Source organism: Vulpes vulpes, chromosome 12, assembly GCF_048418805.1.
Source record: "Vulpes vulpes isolate BD-2025 chromosome 12, VulVul3, whole genome shotgun sequence".
Taxonomy (NCBI): domain Eukaryota; kingdom Metazoa; phylum Chordata; class Mammalia; order Carnivora; family Canidae; genus Vulpes; species Vulpes vulpes.
In genome coordinates, this window is record NC_132791.1 from 5,168,493 (window position 1) to 5,187,726 (window position 19,234).

The window sequence follows — 19,234 nt, forward strand, 5'->3', positions numbered from 1 at the left end:
AACTTTATGGAGAAAATCACAAAAGATTCTTAACAAATAAGAGAAAACAAAACATGGAGAATTGTGCCACTTCCATAGATGGAAATGTTAAAAATCACAAGGGGATGAATTTGACCCAAATTGCTGATATACTCAATGCTGTTTCAAAGGAAATCCCAACAAGATTTTTCCCCTATAGCTCCACACACTTATTTTAAAATTCATCTATATGTGCCAATACCAAAGATAATTATGAGGGGAAAAAGAAAAAGAAAGGAGGTAATATTTGACTAACCATTAAGACATTTTAAAGGCATAGGAATTAAAATAGAGTGATATTGGGGGAGTGAGAGAAAGCCAGGTCAATGGCAGAATTTGGAGCCCTTATAGGTAAGCTCAAATACATCTGAGAAAACTGGCATATGGTGGAGATGCTATTATAAATCAGTAGGAGGAAAAGAAACATCAGTCAATGGCATGATTTTTCATTTGGAACTTGCTTCATGCACAAAAATAACAAATCAAAATTTTAAATGGGAAAACAATTTAAATTAGAAGAAAATGTAGTATAATAATTTTGGCAAGAAGAGAAGAACCACATTCCTTGGAAAACTCTCAAATCAATAGTTTATAGCAAAGCACTGATAAAACTGATTACATGAATATTAAACTGTTCTCTACAAAACACACCAGGAAACATACTAAAGAAAAAAATGGCAGCCTTAGGAAAGATATTCATAATATATGAAGCCAACATGAATTAGAATCCTGATCAGGTAAGGAAGCTATCTAGCAGCTTAAACAAACTCACAATATAACTTAAAAATGGGGATATGAGGGGAGCAGACAATTCAGAAGAATCGACAAACATATGAAAAGATAATTACCCCTACTAGTGATAAAAGAAATGCAAATTGGAACAACAGTGAAACCCCATTTCACACCCAATAGTTTGACAGGCATTAAAGAGTCTGTCAACACCAACTGTTGGGTAAAGACATGAGAAAACTGAACTCTCATACCCTACTGGTGGGAGTGTAAATTAGCACAATCACTCTGGAGAGCAAGTGGGCTGTAGACAATGAAATTTAAAATGTGCATTCCCAATGACTTAGCAATTCTACATTAGAGAAATACTTGCTCATATGTACCACGGGATCCAGGATGTTCATTATAGCATCATTCGTTTGCAGTGGAGAAAAATTAGACACAACCTTTATGTCCTTCAATAGGGAATAGGCAAATAAACTGTGATATTTTCACACGTTCACTCTAATAATAATTTAAAAAATGAGCTAATTAGACCTATGTGTAAAGGCGAGAACAGATCTAAAAAAAACCCTGCCATCTTGACTAGAAAAGGTGGGGGACAGCAAGTTATTAAAAAGTATCTAGTATGAAATCATTATGTGAAAAAAATTTTTTAAACAGCAACTCCATATACGATGTATGGATACATTTCACAATAAACATAGAAGTTAGCAGCTGCAAAATTCATTTTGGGGATTACCTCTAAGGATGGTAATAGAGGAGAAAGGAACTTCAACCTTAATCTGTAATGGTCTATACTTAAAAAAAAAAAACAGTTGTATGGTGAGTGCATATTAATCACTATAGCCTGGGGCAGTGGGGGGGACTTGAGAGAGAAAATCGGACTGTGCCACTTGAAGGTAAGCATTCGGGAGGAAGAGAGTGATTGTTTTTCTTTCTGTTCTCAGATTCTAGAAGGCACTTAATCACTGTTGCTTCTCTTCTCACATGTGTTGAAACCCAGGGTCTTTCCAGGACAGCGGGGAAATACATCAGTGTGGGAGACGTTAGGCATCACATGCACACACGTACGCGCACACACACTGCTACTGCACAGCTGCAGGGCTAAATTGCCACAAACCATAGAGCTAGGTTCTTCTGAGACGACTAGAGGGATGTCACCTTGTTCCTTCAACCTGGGATCCCTTTGCGTCTCTGCTTGACCTGCTCCTACCAACACTGTCCCAAGGCAAATCACCACGTCAAATCACCCTACTCACCTGTCTTCTCTAGTTGGCCTAAATGCTCTTCAGACCTTCACCAAGCATTTCATGAATATACCAGGCTCTCAAGTAGCCTAGTAGGTATGTTAGATACACTTTGTCTCTCTTAAGCCTCAAGATAGCCCCATGTAATCCGTACTTTAACCGCATTTTATAGGTAAGAAAATTCCAACACACGCAATTAAATGGGTTTAGTCAAAGCTACAGTATGTAACTAGTGTAACTGGAGTCCAAACCTAGGTTTTTATGACCCCAAAGTTAAGCTCTATAAAAAGACCTGGGAATACAGTTGCCGAATCTGCTTCCTCAGCCACCACTTCATTCAGAGCTTCACACCAGACATCACGGAAAGAATAAAAATGTAAATAAGGTGCGGTCTCTGCTGCAGAATAGTTCGGAATCCAGTAGTGGACTTACCTCATCCGAGACATAAGAACCGTCTATATAGGGAGAGGCTATGATCAAGTCATCTTACAGTCCACTCCGGGCTGAAAAAGACTGCTGCCTTTTATCTCTGCATATATGTCTTATATTCCAGGCCTTCGCAGTTCCCATCAGATTCCCACATCCCTTTTAGACTTGGGGGCCAAGAATTGATCACAGCCCTGCAGTGAGGGAAAGACCTGTAGTGCCTCACTCCAGCCAAAGGTTCTCATGGGTGATGTAAGGGAATCCCCTTCTTGCTCCAGCCTGGAGATCTCAGGGTAATTAATGTTTGCAAGTTGCAAGAAGTAACACCTAAAGCCTCCCTGTTGAGGGCCAAGCCCTGATGAATTTTTCGGATGTGTTGGATTATTTTTCCTCATGTGTCCACATGCAATGTCTGCTGAGCTCATCTGTGGCAGGAAGTGGGTTCAGTGAAAACACCAGGGGGGAGGGTAGAGAGTGTGTCCTCTGAGCATGACTGGAGAATAAAACTCAATTTTTGGATATATTCTGTCTACTAAAACTTTGAGTTTAAGGAGAATATTTTGTTTTGTTTTGTTTCCTGCACTGACTACCACCATACTTGGAAAAAAATAACCAACCTTTCATCCCAGGGAACCACAGAAGCAATTCATTATAGAGGACCCTGGAGGAAGATTAACCGTATGTCCTTAAAAAAAACATGGCAGGGAGTTGCCTCAGTGCCAATTGTGTGAGGGGCAATCATCTTGGCTTCTTCTGCCTGCCCAACCTGTGTGGCGGGTGGTGGGAGGGGCTGGGGGTGGTGGTGAGGCTCCTGTGGTTGCTGGATGCAGTGGTAGTGACTGGAGGCCGCTCTGCTTGTCAGTGCCAGCTTAGATCTGCAGAGTCAGCAGGAAAGAGAAAGAAGGGGGGAAAGTCCATTCCAAGATGTTTAAGCTGTAAGAATCCTCCGGGATCTCCTGATCCACAGGTCCCCAAACCTGCAGAACAGCAGAGTCACCTCCAAACCTCTCCGAAAATACTGATCCCTGAAGTATGCACCAGACCTACTGAATCAGAGTCTATAATTGTGAGGCTACAGATGCATGCTGGGGAGCCACTCTTGAATCCGATATCCTCATGAGACAATTGGAGAAGCTAAAGCTAAAGAGGGACCGTGATTTGCCCAACCTCAATAGCAATGTGGGTCAGACGCCAGAGGTCCCTGGCTGAAATCTCTCTTCATTCTAAATCCATCATCTCCACCTTCTCCACTCTTCCAGTCTCAAGGAACGGTCCCACCACCCACCCAGAACCCAATTCAGACACTTGGGAATTAGAATCACTCTCTTTCGCCCTCTACACAAAACTCATGCCCAATTTTACTAATGAACATTGACTGTGTAGGTCCCTTACCCCTTTCCCATGTACTTCCCCAGTTCAATCACCACCATCTCTCACACAAACTACTGCGATAGTCGCTTAACTGGTATGTTGGCCTTGGGTTTTCCCACCCTATCCATTCCACGCTGAAGCCAGAAAGATCTTTGTAAAGCATTAAAGCATGAATCTTATCTCATCATCCCCCTACATTATTTTTTAATAGCTTCCAAAGAATGACAATTTTAAGATTTTGACCAGCCTTTCATAAACTGACCTCATTTTTTTTCTCTTTCCCAACCACCACCTCACATCTCCTGCGACACAAAACTTCCATTTCATTCCCTTTATGCACCATGAATTCCCTCTCTTGTATGTCTTTACACTCTGTCTCCATCTCTTTCTCTCTCTCTCTCTCTCTCTCACGCATCCACACACACACACACACACACACACACACACACACACATACACATCTTTATTCTCTAAGACTTAAACTCTGTGTCCTCTGTGGAAGTCTTACTCAATCCCGGCCATCTGACTTTCTTTCTTTGCATCTGTAGCATTTCATGATTTCCCCCATTAAATCTTTTATCCGGACATTATCAGATTATATTAAAAATGTTTCATGTTAACTGTTTCTTTGTATGGTGTGAGGCTCCCTATCACCACAGTTAATTCCTGGTTCATTTCTATGTTCCAAGAATGAAACATATAACCTAGCATGGTAAAGACTTGGAGTATTTGTTTAACCAGATCACATTCTCCTAAAACAAGTTGATGGACCTAATAATTTTTGGATCTGATTTTTTAAAAAGATTTTATTTATTTATTTGAGAAAGGGTGAGCATGATCAGGAGGAGGGACAAAGGGAGAGAGAGAGAAACATGCTGAGTGTGAAGCCTGAGGTGAGGCTCAATGCTCAATGCAGGGCTCCATTCCAGGACCCTGGGATCATGACCTGAGCTGAAATCAGATGCTTCACTGGTTAAGCCACATAGGTGCCCCCTTGGACTTGATTCTTAATTACTCCTCAAGCAAGTTGTTTCCAGTGAAATGTGATTTGGGAGACTCCAGTAACCCAGCCAATCCTTGGCCACCTGAATTGGTCAGTGCACCCAGGTCTTCTGTTCTTCCTAGCTGCCCAGTGGTTCTGTAAGCTAGGTCACAGGTTTATAAGCAATGCATTGGATTGGACACATAATGCCTCCCGTTTGACTAGATACTCTACAAATATGTAATTATTTAATCCTTACAAATATATTAAAATGGAAATTTTATTGTGTTTATTTTATATTTGAAGAAATAGGCTCAGAGGAAGTATAGCTAAGGCTACACAGCCACTATAGAACAGAGCTAAAATTCCAACCAGATCTTTATGTCTTCAAAGTATACATGTTGCCAATTGATATCACATCTCTCTAGCTAGCAGGTGTCTGGTCATAGGCAAGATCAGAAAACAAAAGGTGACTTCAATAGGTGAGCCAACATATCATCCACCCTAGAAGATTCCAAAAGATTTAGCCTAAAGCTCCAATGGATTTTCTTCTCTCTGGTGCCAGTCCTATTGGGCAGATATGTGTAGACAAAGGGACACTTGAATTCAAGCTGGCACATTTCTCTTGCAGAGATTAGTTTACCTAGATAGTTAATTGTTAATGAGGATCTTAAGCAGCTGGTCTTCTGAGAGTAACTTAACTTCACACATGTACCTATTCAATCACAAAGGCCAAGATTCTTTTCTTTTTCATTATTTTTTTTAAGTTTTCATTTTCATTCCAGTTAGTTAATAAACAGTATAATGTCATTTTCAGGCCTGCAATATAATGATTCAACACTTCCATTCAACACTCTATGCTCATCACAACAAGTGCCCTCCTCAATCCCCACCACCTATTTAACCCATCCCCCCCACCCACCTCCTCTATGATAGCCATAAGTTTGTTCTCTATAGTTAAGAATCTATTTCTTGCTCTCTCTCTCTTTCCCTCTCTCTCTTATTTTTTTTAACCTTTGCCTGTTTGTTTTGTTTCTTAAGTTCCACATGAGTAAGATTATATGGTATTTGTCTTTCTCTGACTTACTTATTTCACTTAGCATTATATTCTCTAGATCCATCCATGTCATTGCAAATAGCAAGATTTCATTCTTTTTATGGCTTAATAATATTCCAGTGTGTTTGTGTGTGTGTGTGTGTGTGTGTGTGCGTGTGTTTATTTGCTCACCACATCTTCTTTATTCATTCATTCATCAGTTGATGGGCACAGGCTGCTTCTATAATTTGGCTATTGTAAATAATGCTGCTATAAACATAGGAATGTATGTATCCCTTTGTTTTTTTTTAAGATTTTATCTATTTATTTGAGAGAAAGAGGTGCACATGCACACATGAGGAAGGGCAGAGGGTGAAAGGGCAGAGGGAGAGAAGAAGCAGACTCCCTGCTGAGCAGGGAGCTCAATATGGGGCTCAATCCCAGGACCCTGAGATCATAACCTGAGCCCAAAGCAGACACTTAATCCACTGAGCCACCAGGTGCCTCTGCATGTATTCTTTTGAATTAGTGTTCTTGTATTCTTTGGGTAAAAGACCAGTAGTGTGATTGCTGGTTCATAAGGTAGATCTATTTTTAACATTTTGAAGAAACTCCAAACTGTTTTCCATAGTAGATACATCAGTTTGTATTGAAAAAAAGTTATTTTCAACTGTAATTCACATGACCCTCCAGAGCCTCTAGTTTTTTCTGCTCTTGGTACCCTCCTTACACATAGCCCATTATCATGTTGCAGAGATTCTCCACTCTTGGTAGATTAATATAAAGTTGCACGTTCTAAGTTCTAGTCATAAATTTGTCAATTCCTTGTTTCATGATATTTGATGAGAAAAGAAAATTAACTTTTTCCTTCTTGGTTATTTTCAAAAATAAAAATACTGAGAACAGGGGATCATGGAGGGAAACAATTACTTTCATGCATATGTGGTAAGGATTTGGTACAGCTCTTCTGGAGGGTGACTTGATAACACCTAGAAAAACATAGAAAAGTATGTACACTTTGACTTAGCAGTTCTACTTCTGGGGCTTTCTTAAGCCAAGGATTATCAAACTATAGCTCATAGGCAAATCTGGTCTAATTTTGTAAAGTCTTTTGGAACACAGTCACCCACCTGTTCTGTTATATATCATCTATGGCTGCTTATATGTTGTAAGGGCAGAGTTGAATAACTGCAACACAGACCATGTGGCCCACAAAGCCCCCAAATTTATCTGGATCTTTACAAAAGACATTTGCTGATGTGCGCTACAAAGTTATAAAAATGTCATTGGGCCACTGCTTATTTGGATCTCTTATATGAGTCACTCGTGTGCTTCTCCAAAGGATAGAGCTTCCGCTCCTTCAGCCCAAGCCTGTGAGTGTAATGTCTTTAGGTTTTCAGACCCAGAGATCTCTAAGCTCTGCTTGTTCAGCTCCATCTGGAGCCAAGTACCACACCCTTCCAGGGGTGCTGTGTCCAAAGCAGTGGCTCAGTCATCTGCTTCTCAGTGACGCAATCTTCTCTATTCTACAGTTCCTTACTGGAGTCCTGTTTGTTTCTCCTACGTAAATACTCAGAAATAAAAGTTCCCATTTTCCTTCCTTTCCTGAACTCTTTGAGACAATCCAGATCACCATGAGAGAGAAGAACAAGATTTGCCAAGCTTATTTCCCCTATCAAGGAACACCAATTGTCTCTGATGGCAGACCTCTCCTTCCATTTTTGGGAAAAGGAGTCACGTTATTGTCTCAAAAGTGAATCATCCTTCCAAGAATGACCATGGTAATTTCTGTTGTTTTTACAGGAAGAAAAAGAATTAAATATTTAACATGGCACACTGCTACACATATTAATTTTACAATGGAAAAAGCAATAAGGCTATTAAAAATAATAATAAAAAGAAAAGGCCTGAGGTACCTGGGTGGCATAGTTGGCTAAGCATCCGATTCTTGGTTTCAGCTCAGGTCCTGCTCTCAGGGACCTAGGATCGAGCCCCATGTTAGGCTCCACGCTCAGCATGCAATCTGCTTGAGATTTTTTCCTCTTCCCTCTCTGTCTTCCTCTGCTCCTTCTCCTGCTCATGTTTCTCTCTCTAACAAATAAATAAAATTTTTAAGAAAAATAAAGAAAAGGCCTAATTCATGGGTGGTTTTGAGGAGCCATTAAGATTATGCAAACAACTAGCTTTTATAAACTCTAACATACTTCATAAAGTGGATTATTATTAACAAAATTTGATATCCCCAAACAGCAAGTGGGGATTATTACTCATATTGCAAAAGTCATCTATATAACCTGCCATGAATTTATTTTAAAGAATTAAGCTCACTCAAAGAAAATCCCACAAAAGGAATAAACCATACACATTAATGTATATATATGCATCATTTCTCCCCAAATGATAGCTTATGAAACTTTAATGAACCCCTACAACAGATAAAACAGAGCTGTTCTTTTAAACACAGCCCTACCCTCTAGATATCTCCAGGACGTCTCAGACAGAATTCACAAAAAGACAGATCTGCCAGGTTCTCTAAATTATGGAAAGCTGACCCTGGAAGAACACCTAAACAATATTTAGAGTCCATTCCTCATTTCCAGATCAGGAACTGACTACAACAGAAAAGAACTACTTTGCTCACAGTCACAGCGAGCTCATTGATGAATGGACACACGTTCAGGTTTAGATCATCTGCTTCCAAAATTAGGCTCTCTTCTCTACCCCTCTCTCCAACAACAACAATAACCAGAAACATGCCTGAGATGTAAAATGAGATCCACTTGGAGAATGCAAAGATTTTAGGTTCACCTGACCATCCTGAAAGATTTTATTTATTTATTTACGTATTTATTTTCAGAAATTTTACCCATTTATTTGAGAGAAAGCAAGGAGGAAAAGGAGGAAAGGAAGTGAGAGATAATCTCCAGCAGACTGCACTGAGTACAGAGCCTGCCCTGAGGCCATATTCGGGACCCCAAGATCATGACCTGAATTGAGACCAAGAGTCAGACGCTCAACCCACTGAGCCACCCACGTGCCCCTCCTGAGAGTTTGTAAGAGATCAGGTCACTCTACGCTGAACAGGAGGCATCCAGCACTCACAGAGCTGCCAAGCCCTCACACCATTTATCACTCCCTTCTGAACCACTTTCCAGACCTACACTGGACTCTACTTCCTGACAGGTTGTATATCGTTTCCGCCTCTGAGCTCGGAGTTCATTTTTCTCCCATTTATGGCCCTGCTCTACCCTTTGGCAGAGCAGTAACCAGTAACCATGCTTCTCCCAGTTTGTCTGATCCAACCCAGGCTATAAGCATTGGCATATACATTCACTATGGGTGGCCCTACCAAGACCTTTACCTTCCGAGCAGGACTCCAGTATGGCTGAGAGCGACTCTGCCCTGCAAGAGCAGGTCCCTACACTGTGTGAAGGAGGCTTTAGGTTTTATTGCCTCCCTCCCTAAGGGCACTCATTTACTGAATTTTGCCCTCAGAACTGGAGGGTCGGCATGCAGAGCTTCACCAGCAGATGACTCACATGCACACACGTAAATCTGGGCATCTTACTCTGCTGGCAGGACCTGCCCTCATACTAATAATTAATATCACTTGGCACTTACAAGAGATCTTTCAGCTTTGAAAATGCCTCACAAGCACATATTAATTGACCAGACTTGCCGGCTCCAAATATTTTCACTCTACCTCCCAAGCCTCTGGGTATTTATTCACATTACACCCATGCCCTATGCAGAACTTTCAGCATCAACTCTGACTTGGGAAGCTGACAAGAGCTCAGGGAATCCCAGCTTATCCAGCTTTGTCTAGATCCCCATGGATTCAGGCCACACGACTCTGTCAAGCATATTCTCAAAGGAGCACTGTTTCCAGGAGTTTCAAAGACACAGAGACAATATACCTAGATTTTTAAATTCAGAAAGATTGGGACACAAAATCTAGAATACTCACTAAGAAAAATACCTGCCGGCCCAAGGCGTGATCCTGGGGTCCCGGGATCGAGTCCCACATCAGGCTCCCTACAGAAGCCTGCTTCTCCCTCTGCCTGTGCCTCCGCCTCTTTCTCTCTCTCTTTCTCATGAATAAATAAATAAAATCTTAAAAAAAAAAAGAAAAATACCTGCTCTGGGCCCCAGGTATTTCATAGGTAGAACAGAGATGATAATAATTGAACGGGCTGTTATTAGGATGAAACATAAATAATCTGATGGTTTCAGGGTGATACCTGGCACATACGAGGTCACACTGATCATTTTATATTTTATATGTTAGGTAGGTCTAATGGTTACTATCAGTTTAAAGATGAGGAAACTGAGGCACAGAGAGTTTTGAGTAACATGTACGAGATCTCATGGAGAGTAACTGAGGGGAGCTGGAATTTGGGCCCGGACAGCGTGGCTACAGAGCCTGACCTCTGATGACCACATTGCCCCAGCTCTTGATCAGTGGATGGCAGCATCAGTGTCACCATCACACCAAGGAAGGTAGGCAAACTCTTCTGAATTAGGGATCCAGGTGAGGACATATCCTATTCTCTGCTGCCCTATGCATGGTCCCTCAGTGATTTTCTTGAATTTTGATGGACAAAATCTTAGATGGGTTTTATATTTTCTGGAAATAATAATAAACTATCTTAGATGGGTTTTATATTTTCTGGAAATAATAATAAACTATCAGAAACTTCTGCACTTCTTTTTTCTGTTTTCAGTAGATTTTGGCCATTTGTGGGAAGAGAAAATTCTTGGAAATGGTGGATCTGAATTGAAGCCCAGATCTTCTTTTCTCCTGCCTTTTTGGGTGGAAACTGTTTTCTCACCTGTAAAAACAGGTTCATAGCATCCTAAGGGAGTGCTGGAAAGGAAAAAGATGATGTTAAGGTTCTCTGGTCAACTCAGAAGTTTTCATAGTCCCTTACTATGTTATTTGTGACAACAGAGTGATTTACTGAAGCAAATGTCCACTTGGAAGAAGTAGACATGAACTTTTCATAAAAAAAAAAAAAAAAAAAAACCCACAAGGTTCTGGATTTTCCCAGGCTTCCTGAAAAATGGCAGTTCAATCTCTTTCTTCTCTTTGGCAGAAATATTACAGTCTTCCACTTCTTCAATTAACCTGCTTGGCAGCACTTACTATTGCCAGATCCCATGTGAGGCTACAAAAACATCACGATGAATAAATAAAACCCAGAACCTGTGAGGGGATGCTTCACCCTGTGATAGATGCAATGATGGTGGGATGGTTGCTTAAGAGATATAGTGATATTCTGTGAAGGGAGTCAGGAGAGGTTTCAAGAAGACAGACTCTGGGCTGGATTTTAATAATGGAATAGGTTGGACAGGGGTGGGGTGGTAATGAGGGTCCAGAGCTCAAAAGGGGTTTCCGAGCAGAAGGAGCGAGTGTGGGAAGGTATGTAGACACGAGGCATCATGATGTGACGGGGCAACTGCTATGATATGTCCATTTGTTGGACCTCATTGTGCCTGGGAGTGATGCTGGGTGGACAGAGCTAGATCCAGAAGAGCCTTGCGTGCCAGAATTCAGGAGCCTGGGATTACATTTCCTCCTGTGTTCAGAACGTCCAGAAATGTTACATTGCCTGGACCATGTCCCTCTGGATCCTAGAAGTCGTTGGTCCTCATACACCTGGTTTTCTGACAAGACACTTCTCCCTTCGGGAAGCAACCCCCCTCAGGCCCTGAGTCAGTACTGCCCTTCCTCTCCAGCCACCCCCACCCCCACCCACAAGGTACTGGAAGTGCTTACAGCTGCAGAAAGTGGGAGCTGCTCCCCAGAGCAGTGGAAAAATAAGCTGCTGAAAGGTTTATTTCCCTGCTCAAAATATTTTCACAAAGCAAATGCACAAGGCTTGTCACCACACACTCAACTATTTTTAAGCTTCCTGACCAGATCTTCTGGATAGGCCTTTGGGGACAGTAAGTGGCGGCAGGGAAGTGGGAGTTGCTCTTGGCTTTGGGGAGATTGGGTCTTCTGGGAGCCCTTGAATTTGGTTTGGCCAGAGAACATTTCTGGGGGAGGCAGCGGGGGTGAAGTGGAAGCAATTAGCCCCCTTGTCTGTTTACCCTATTCATCGTCTCTGACCAGCAGGAACTTCTACCCTTTGCCTTCCAAGGGCACAGGGACTGCCAGGAGAAATGAAGCTGGGGTTTCACCTCCTTCAGTTCCACTGTGTCATGGATTCAGGCCATGGACAAGGGGGCCTTAATTGGTTTTGTACCATATGCTAGGCCTGGGTCATGACTCAACCAAACAGATTCCTTTCTCTTCTCCCACAATGACCAAAGCCTCAGCCAGATGGGGCTGGTGGGTGGAAGGCTGAAAAGCTAGAAAGGGCAAAGCTGAGTGGGTGACAGGGCATTCTCAGAGTTTCCAACAATGATGTTTCTCAGGTCGAATGAAAATGGTCCAGGTTTTGCTGGTAACTATGGTTGACTTTGTCACATTTTATCTAAATAGCAGTGAAGTGTGGCTGTTTGTAAAAGAAAAGAAGAGTACATTCTTCGTGCAAAGCAGGAGTCCTCAGATTGAATTGGTAGGAATATTTCAATAGTAGTTTATCTATATGTTTAAATAGGGCTTCTAAGATGTGTGTCACCTTTATTCCTCCAGGTAGCCTGATAGGGTATGAAAATGGCATCTTCCTCATTTTACAAATGAGATAACTTAATATAAACACCTAAATACAGAGAAAAAAACAAAAACAAACAAACAAATGCAGAGCAAATTAATTCTAGACAAGATTTAGGAAATATATATGATAAAAAGTATGCTAAAAAGTTTTGAAAAGTGGGATGCCCGGGTGGCTCAGTGGTTGAGCATCTGCCTTCAGCTCAGGGAGTGATCCTGGAGTCCCAGGATTGAGTCCCACATCGGGCTCCCTGCATGGAGCCTGCTTCTCCCTCTGCCTGAGTATCGGCCCCTCTCTCTGTGTCTCTCATGAATAAATAAATAAAATCTTTTTTTAAAAAAAGTATGTTAGAGAAACAATAGAAGTTTCTCTGAATCTCAAAAAGTGAAATAAATTGCTGAATGAAATGAAACTGGTAAATGTCATAACCAAGATTTCAAACTAAATCTGTCTGGCACAAAATGTGTGGGTTTTCCCCCCTCCTATCTATAGTGTTTTCCATGCTCCTTTATTAGTGTTGACATTCCAATTTAATACTGTGTTCCCCATCTGGCCTACTCTTGAGGACTGCAGGGATGTGGGGTGCTTACTCGCTCTGAATATAGTTCTTTTCAACTCTTGCTTTATATACCTGTTCGCAGCTTCTGCTCCATGGCTCTGGCCACCTCGTTGCTACCCCTTCTGCTGCTCTTGCTTACTCTGATCTTCTCCTATTCCACTGCCTGAGCTCCATCCACACAAGCTTGTTGAGCACACAAGAATCTGCATCATGAAGGACATGATCACCCATGTGGCCACTTAAAGTCAGGGGCAGATACCACTATTCTGAAAGGTTAAAGGCCATTATCCTCCTTAGGGCTATATTTCTGGGTGCCCCCTGACCCTGTCCACCACAGTGCTTCTAGAACCTCCTCTTTCAGCCCTTTCCTCCCTTCCTCAGTTCTGAGCCCCTAGTCAATTCTATTTAGTATTTAGACATTTCAGCTAGATGATGAAAATGACCTGAAGTTAGTCAGCAAATCACCTTAGGTTGCTTTGTTGCATTACCCCTCATCTCTAATCAGAAAGAAAAAGTCTCAATCTATTGCTCCTTCTGAGGAACAAGAAAACCTTTTCACAGGCCCAAAAGCTTCACAATCTGGTCCCATTCCCACCCCAAACCAATCACTGGCAAAGGGAATGGACCAAAAAAGAAAAAAAAAAAAAAAAGACCAATAAGGACTTTTTTTCTAGAGTGAGAGATAAATCACCCTCCCTAAGCTTATGATATATAAAGGGTGACGCCTGAAAAAGCTCAGAGCTGTAGATGCAAGAAAACGAAGAGAGTGCATGTCATCGACCTATCCTCATCATTAGATACTATAACAATCCACCAGTTTTAGTGACCTTTTTAAAAATTTTATTTTTAGAACAGTTTATTTCTTACTCAGTGTCTGATGAGGCCTTGGTGGCTCTCCTGGATGGCTGTCCCCCAATCAGTGATTCGGGGATCCAGTCCCTTTCCATTCTATGTTTCTGCCAATAGAAAGCCTCCTCTTCCAACTACAGAAATGATGGGCTGAGGGGAAGCACACTTGACACTTAACCACTTCCCCTGAAAGGAATCACATTGTTTCCACTCATATTTCATTGGTGAAATGAGTCACATGGTCCAGCCAAGTGCAAAAGAGGCTGGGACATGTGAAGGAGAACGTGAGTAACACTAGCAAGTGAATGTCACAGTAAGCAATTCACAGAGCCATGTGAGGATCATCTAATGCAAATCTCTACTCTTAACAAAACAATCAGAAGATCTGACATTATAATCTCTTCTTAAATCCACTGCAGTGCCATAAACATTTTAGGTCAGGTTCAATGTATAATACCTGCGCTTCCCTCCTGGCCCGACCCCATTCCCCCAGAATTTAAAGACGAAATTATGGGGGCACCTGAGTGGCTCAGTGGTTGAGTGTCCGCCTTTGGCTCAGGGCATGATCCCAGGGGCCTGGGATTGAGTCCCGCATCGGGCTCCCCACGAGGAGCCTGCTTCTCCCTCTGCCTATCTCTCTGCCTCTCTCGGTGTCTCTTATGAATAAATAAATAAAATCTAAAAAAAAAAAAACAAAACTATAAATTATGATGTGGCAGATGTTTTTTCAATTACCTAAAGAAAACACCAAGAATTAAAGCCCGTTTTCTTTGTTACCTTCCCATATCCTTTTACTTGCTTTGATTTAACAGCCTTATATAAATTACACACTAACATAATCCCATTTCTGTAAGTTTAAAAAAAAAAAAAAAAAAAAAAAAAAAACCTCCAAGCTGTCTTTTTTCATTTAAAACTCTTCTTCCTCATCATTATCTGTTTTGGCAAACAAACTAAAATTATAGCATAGCTTTGCAGTCTGGGTCTCCTTGACTGAGGTTTGTCTGAGATGAAGCTAAAAATGAGGAAATTTGGGTGGTTTCCAGCTGAATTCTATCCTTTTCTTCCTGTGTGAGCCTTTTACCTCCAGAAAATTCTAGGAAAATTTCCCGGCTGACAGGAAATTAAAGGTTACAACTCTGTCCCTACGAGACAGCACACCTTGTTGCTTAGCCATAGTTAGTGGAGAAGAACAAGTCTCTCTAATTGGCTTGAAGACCCAAAGACATTATCAGGCTCTGAGTGCACGTGGGAGGCCTGAGGCCTAGAACTGGAAATAGGAAATTGAAAGAAACAGTCTGTGATTCAAATGAGTGTTTCTATAGGGGATTTTTGAATTTTCCAAAATGGCATTTTTAATACCTCCCTGTCCTAATGGAAGTTACCATTCACTTCCATGAAAAGAGCACAGGCCTCAATGTCAGGCTGAAGTTAATCAGGAGAATTGCATTTGTACCCAGCCTTGAGATGACTAGTTCTGGGACCCTGAGATTAATAGTCCTCTCTATGGGTCTGTTCTCTCACCAAACGTAAGATGAATTTAGGGTCCCATCCAATAAAAGGGACCATGTCTCACTTGCCTCTGTATCCCAGCACTTGGCACATGGTCTAATTCCCAATAATATAATCAATCATTGTAAAATGATTCATGGATAAGATGGTAATTAGTCTGTCTGTGCAGGCTACCATCATAAAATACCACCAAGTGGGTGGCTTACACAACAGAAATTTATTTTCTCACAATTTTGGAGGCTTGGAATCCAGATTAAGGTGTCATTAGGCTTGTTTCTGGTGGGGTCTCTCTTCATGGCTTACAGATGGCCACCTTCTCACTGTGTCCTCACATGGCCTCTTCTCTTTGTGTGCAGAGAGAGAGAAAGGGAGACATCCCTGTGTTTCTTCTCTTCTAATAAGGACACCAGTTATCAGATTAGGGCCCTACCTTATGACTTCATTTAACCTTACCTGTCTCCCTATAAATATAGTCATATTGAGGGTAGGTCTTTAATGTAGGAATTTGGGAGTGAGAGGAGTACACAATTCAGCCCATAATAGAAATCTATGGATTTCTCTGTACCTTGCAATAGAGAAAAACGGTCTTTTTTTAAAGATGCATTAAGAAATGCATTACAGGGATCCCTGGGTGGCGCAGTGGTTTGGCGCCTGCCTTTGGCCCAGGGCGCGATCCTGGAGACGGGGGATCGAATCCCATGTCGGGCTCCCGGTGCATGGAGCCTGCTTCTCCCTCTGCCTGTGTCTCTGCCTCTCTCTCTCTCTGACTATCATAAATAAATAAAAATTAAAAAAAAGAAATTAAAAAAAAAGAAATGCATTACATTTCTATTTTAGGCTTTATATGCTATTCTCATGTGATTCCTTATTATCAGCATTGTCAAAAGTAAAGAATTGTCACTGCAAGGAAATCAGAAATGAGTTTTAAAGATGAATTGAGTGCAATTTTCACTGTGAAGAGGGTCTCCAGTTCCACTAGCCTTGGAGTATGATAACATTATCTCACATGTGAGATAATATCTCTGTGAATTTTCTCACAGAGCTTAAAATTAGATCCCTTTGTGTACATACTGACAAAACAGTCTTTATGTCCTTGAAATAATGTATCTTAAAATATTTAGAGGTTGTTTGATACCTACAATTCATTTAATTTATGAAAGTTTATATGGACCTTGTGACTTTACTAAAATTGAAATGTGCAACTTGATGCGGGGGGACCTTAGGCTCGTCCAGATTCTTTCACATCCTATTCAGGTGTAGGTTTCAAGGCACAACTGATGTTGAATATGAAAGAAGGGAAAGAGAGTGTGTGTATGTCTCTGTGGGAGAGACAGAGACAGAGAGACAGAGATGAAACAGCAGCAAAGTCCATTGTTCATTCTATTGTGAAAGCTTCCTGTCGATTGAAATGCAGATCTCATGTCCTTAGAAACTGTTCTGATATTGATCAAGGTTGCTTGTATCACGTGTATTGAGGAATTATTTAAGTGCAAATGAGAGCCCCAGGTGCAACACGGGATAGAAGACCTTTCTTCGCTATCAAATGAAGGTAATGAGGGTAATCATATGAATATAAAACATATAATTATTGTATTGGGATTATAATGTAATATATTCTAATCTTTAACATTTATATAAGAGTAATGGAGTTTATTGTTACCATGACAAATCCTATTTGAGAGTTGGCTGCATTTAATGAAAATTTACCACATTTCACATGCATTTCACATGTCATTAGGGACCCTGGCTGAAACTGCTCTTCAATTATTTTGGCAGTGTATATTCCACTTTAATGATAAATGAATTACTTTTCAACTTTATCTAAAAGTGGACATTCAAATTCACTGTCGGGTGCTGATTATGGCTTTGTCAGGGGGAAGGGGAAATCCAATGCTTTAATGAACATTTTGTTTCTCAAAGATAAGGTCAAAAATCCCATTTTATTTGAAGACAACAACAAAAAAATAAACTCTTCTTTCCATAGTAGCATAACGTTGGCCATCATTGTGGATAGATGCGCAGCTCTACAGACCTTTCATGAAAGCCATTCTGTGACTTTCCTTTCCTGGGAGCTTCCGATGAGTTCTGACCTAAAAGAAGGGAGAATCACACTAGCAGTAATATACCCTCATACAGTGATTCCTTGGGCCAGTTTGTTAGCTTTGCATATCTTAACCCAATTAATCCTTGCAGCAACCTTATGAGACAAGCACTATGACTGTCCTCACTTTACAAAGGAGTAAACAAAGACACAGAGAAGCAACCTGCCTAGAGTCACAAAGCTAGTAAATAATAGAACCTGAATTCAAACTCAGGGGTCTTGGTGAACACTCTCACTGGGAAGAAATTGGCTAGCTTTTGCATTATAGTGATCCAGTGAGAGTGGGTGAGTAGGTGGAGGAAGATGGATGGAGGTAAAAAAAAAAAAAAAAAAGCCAATTGGGAACCCACTTAAAGGGAATTCTAGCCATAAATGATCTTAGCTAGGGTTTTAAATGGATCTATATTTCACTAAACCCCATCCTAAGGCTGCTGGCATATACTATTAGGAAAGCAAATTTTATTTTTCGATGTATTGATTGCTTAGCTTGTGCTAAGTTCCTTATGTATATTATCTGACTTATTGCTTGGAATAATGTAGAGTGCAGTTGAAGAAGTAAATCAGAGATCAACACTTGATAAAGTATATAGAGTTTAGGCCTTGGGGCCTGGTACAAGGAGAAAGAATCCAGGAAATTCATTCTAGGGTTGGAAAGTTGTGAGGTGGAATGAAGTGAAAGATTCATGACTCAGATTAGAAAAAGGTGAATGGCTTTTTGTCAGACTCTGGCAATATCCATCTTAAGGACAGGACTGAGCCACCAAAATTGATAATATGATCAGACCAATGCTTCATATCATGGTAAGAATAGGTTTGGCCCACTCCAAAAAAAGAGGAAAATACTTTCAGGGACAGTTGTCACAAAAAAAAAGCATTGTTGTTAGCATTAACAGAGGGGACACAAGACAATTTCATTATATCACCACCCAATACGGAGGCTTACTTTAAGCATCTTGAAAGAAAAGGCACAATGAAGGGAACGTAAGACAGCATCTATTTAAAATTAAATTGGGAAATTGAAACAAAGGGAAGATCACAAGATTATAAGAACTCTATTTCTTACTTCTCCATTAAAGATAATAATAGTTCTATTTCATTCCAAAATAAATCTGATTTTGTAGAAATTTTAAATTTTGATGTCCAGGATATAATCTATTTTAGGTATTCATATGAATTATGGTTAAAAGGATGGAATAATGAGTGCCTGGGTAGCTCAATTGGTTAAGCATCTGCCTTCAGCTCAGGTCATGATCCTGGGATCCTGGAATGGAGCCCAGCGTTGGGTTCTCTGCTTAGTGGGGAGTCTGCTTCTCCCTCTCCCTCTGCTCCCCACTTCCGCTTGTGGTCTCTCTCTCTCTCCCTCTCTCTCTGTCTCTCAGATAGATAAAATCTTTAAGAAAAAAAAAGATGGAATAATAAAATAGAAAGTTAACAAAATAAGCTAACACTGTGACACTCAATTTTTTTACTGGACTACACTTATACATATTTGAAATGAGACAATTGTAATTGTTTTTCACTCCAGGGGTACCATGCAAAACTGTCTATCTATCTATCTATCTATCTATCTATCTATCTATCATCTATCATCTATCTATCCATCCATCCACACACACGTGCATTCATTCAAAACATATGTACACTTAAAGTCTACCACTAAAAGTCAGTATCAGATCTACTAGGCCCCTGCCCTTAAGGGCAACAGGTAATGCTCTGGCAGCCAAGGAGTTGCTAGGCAGGGG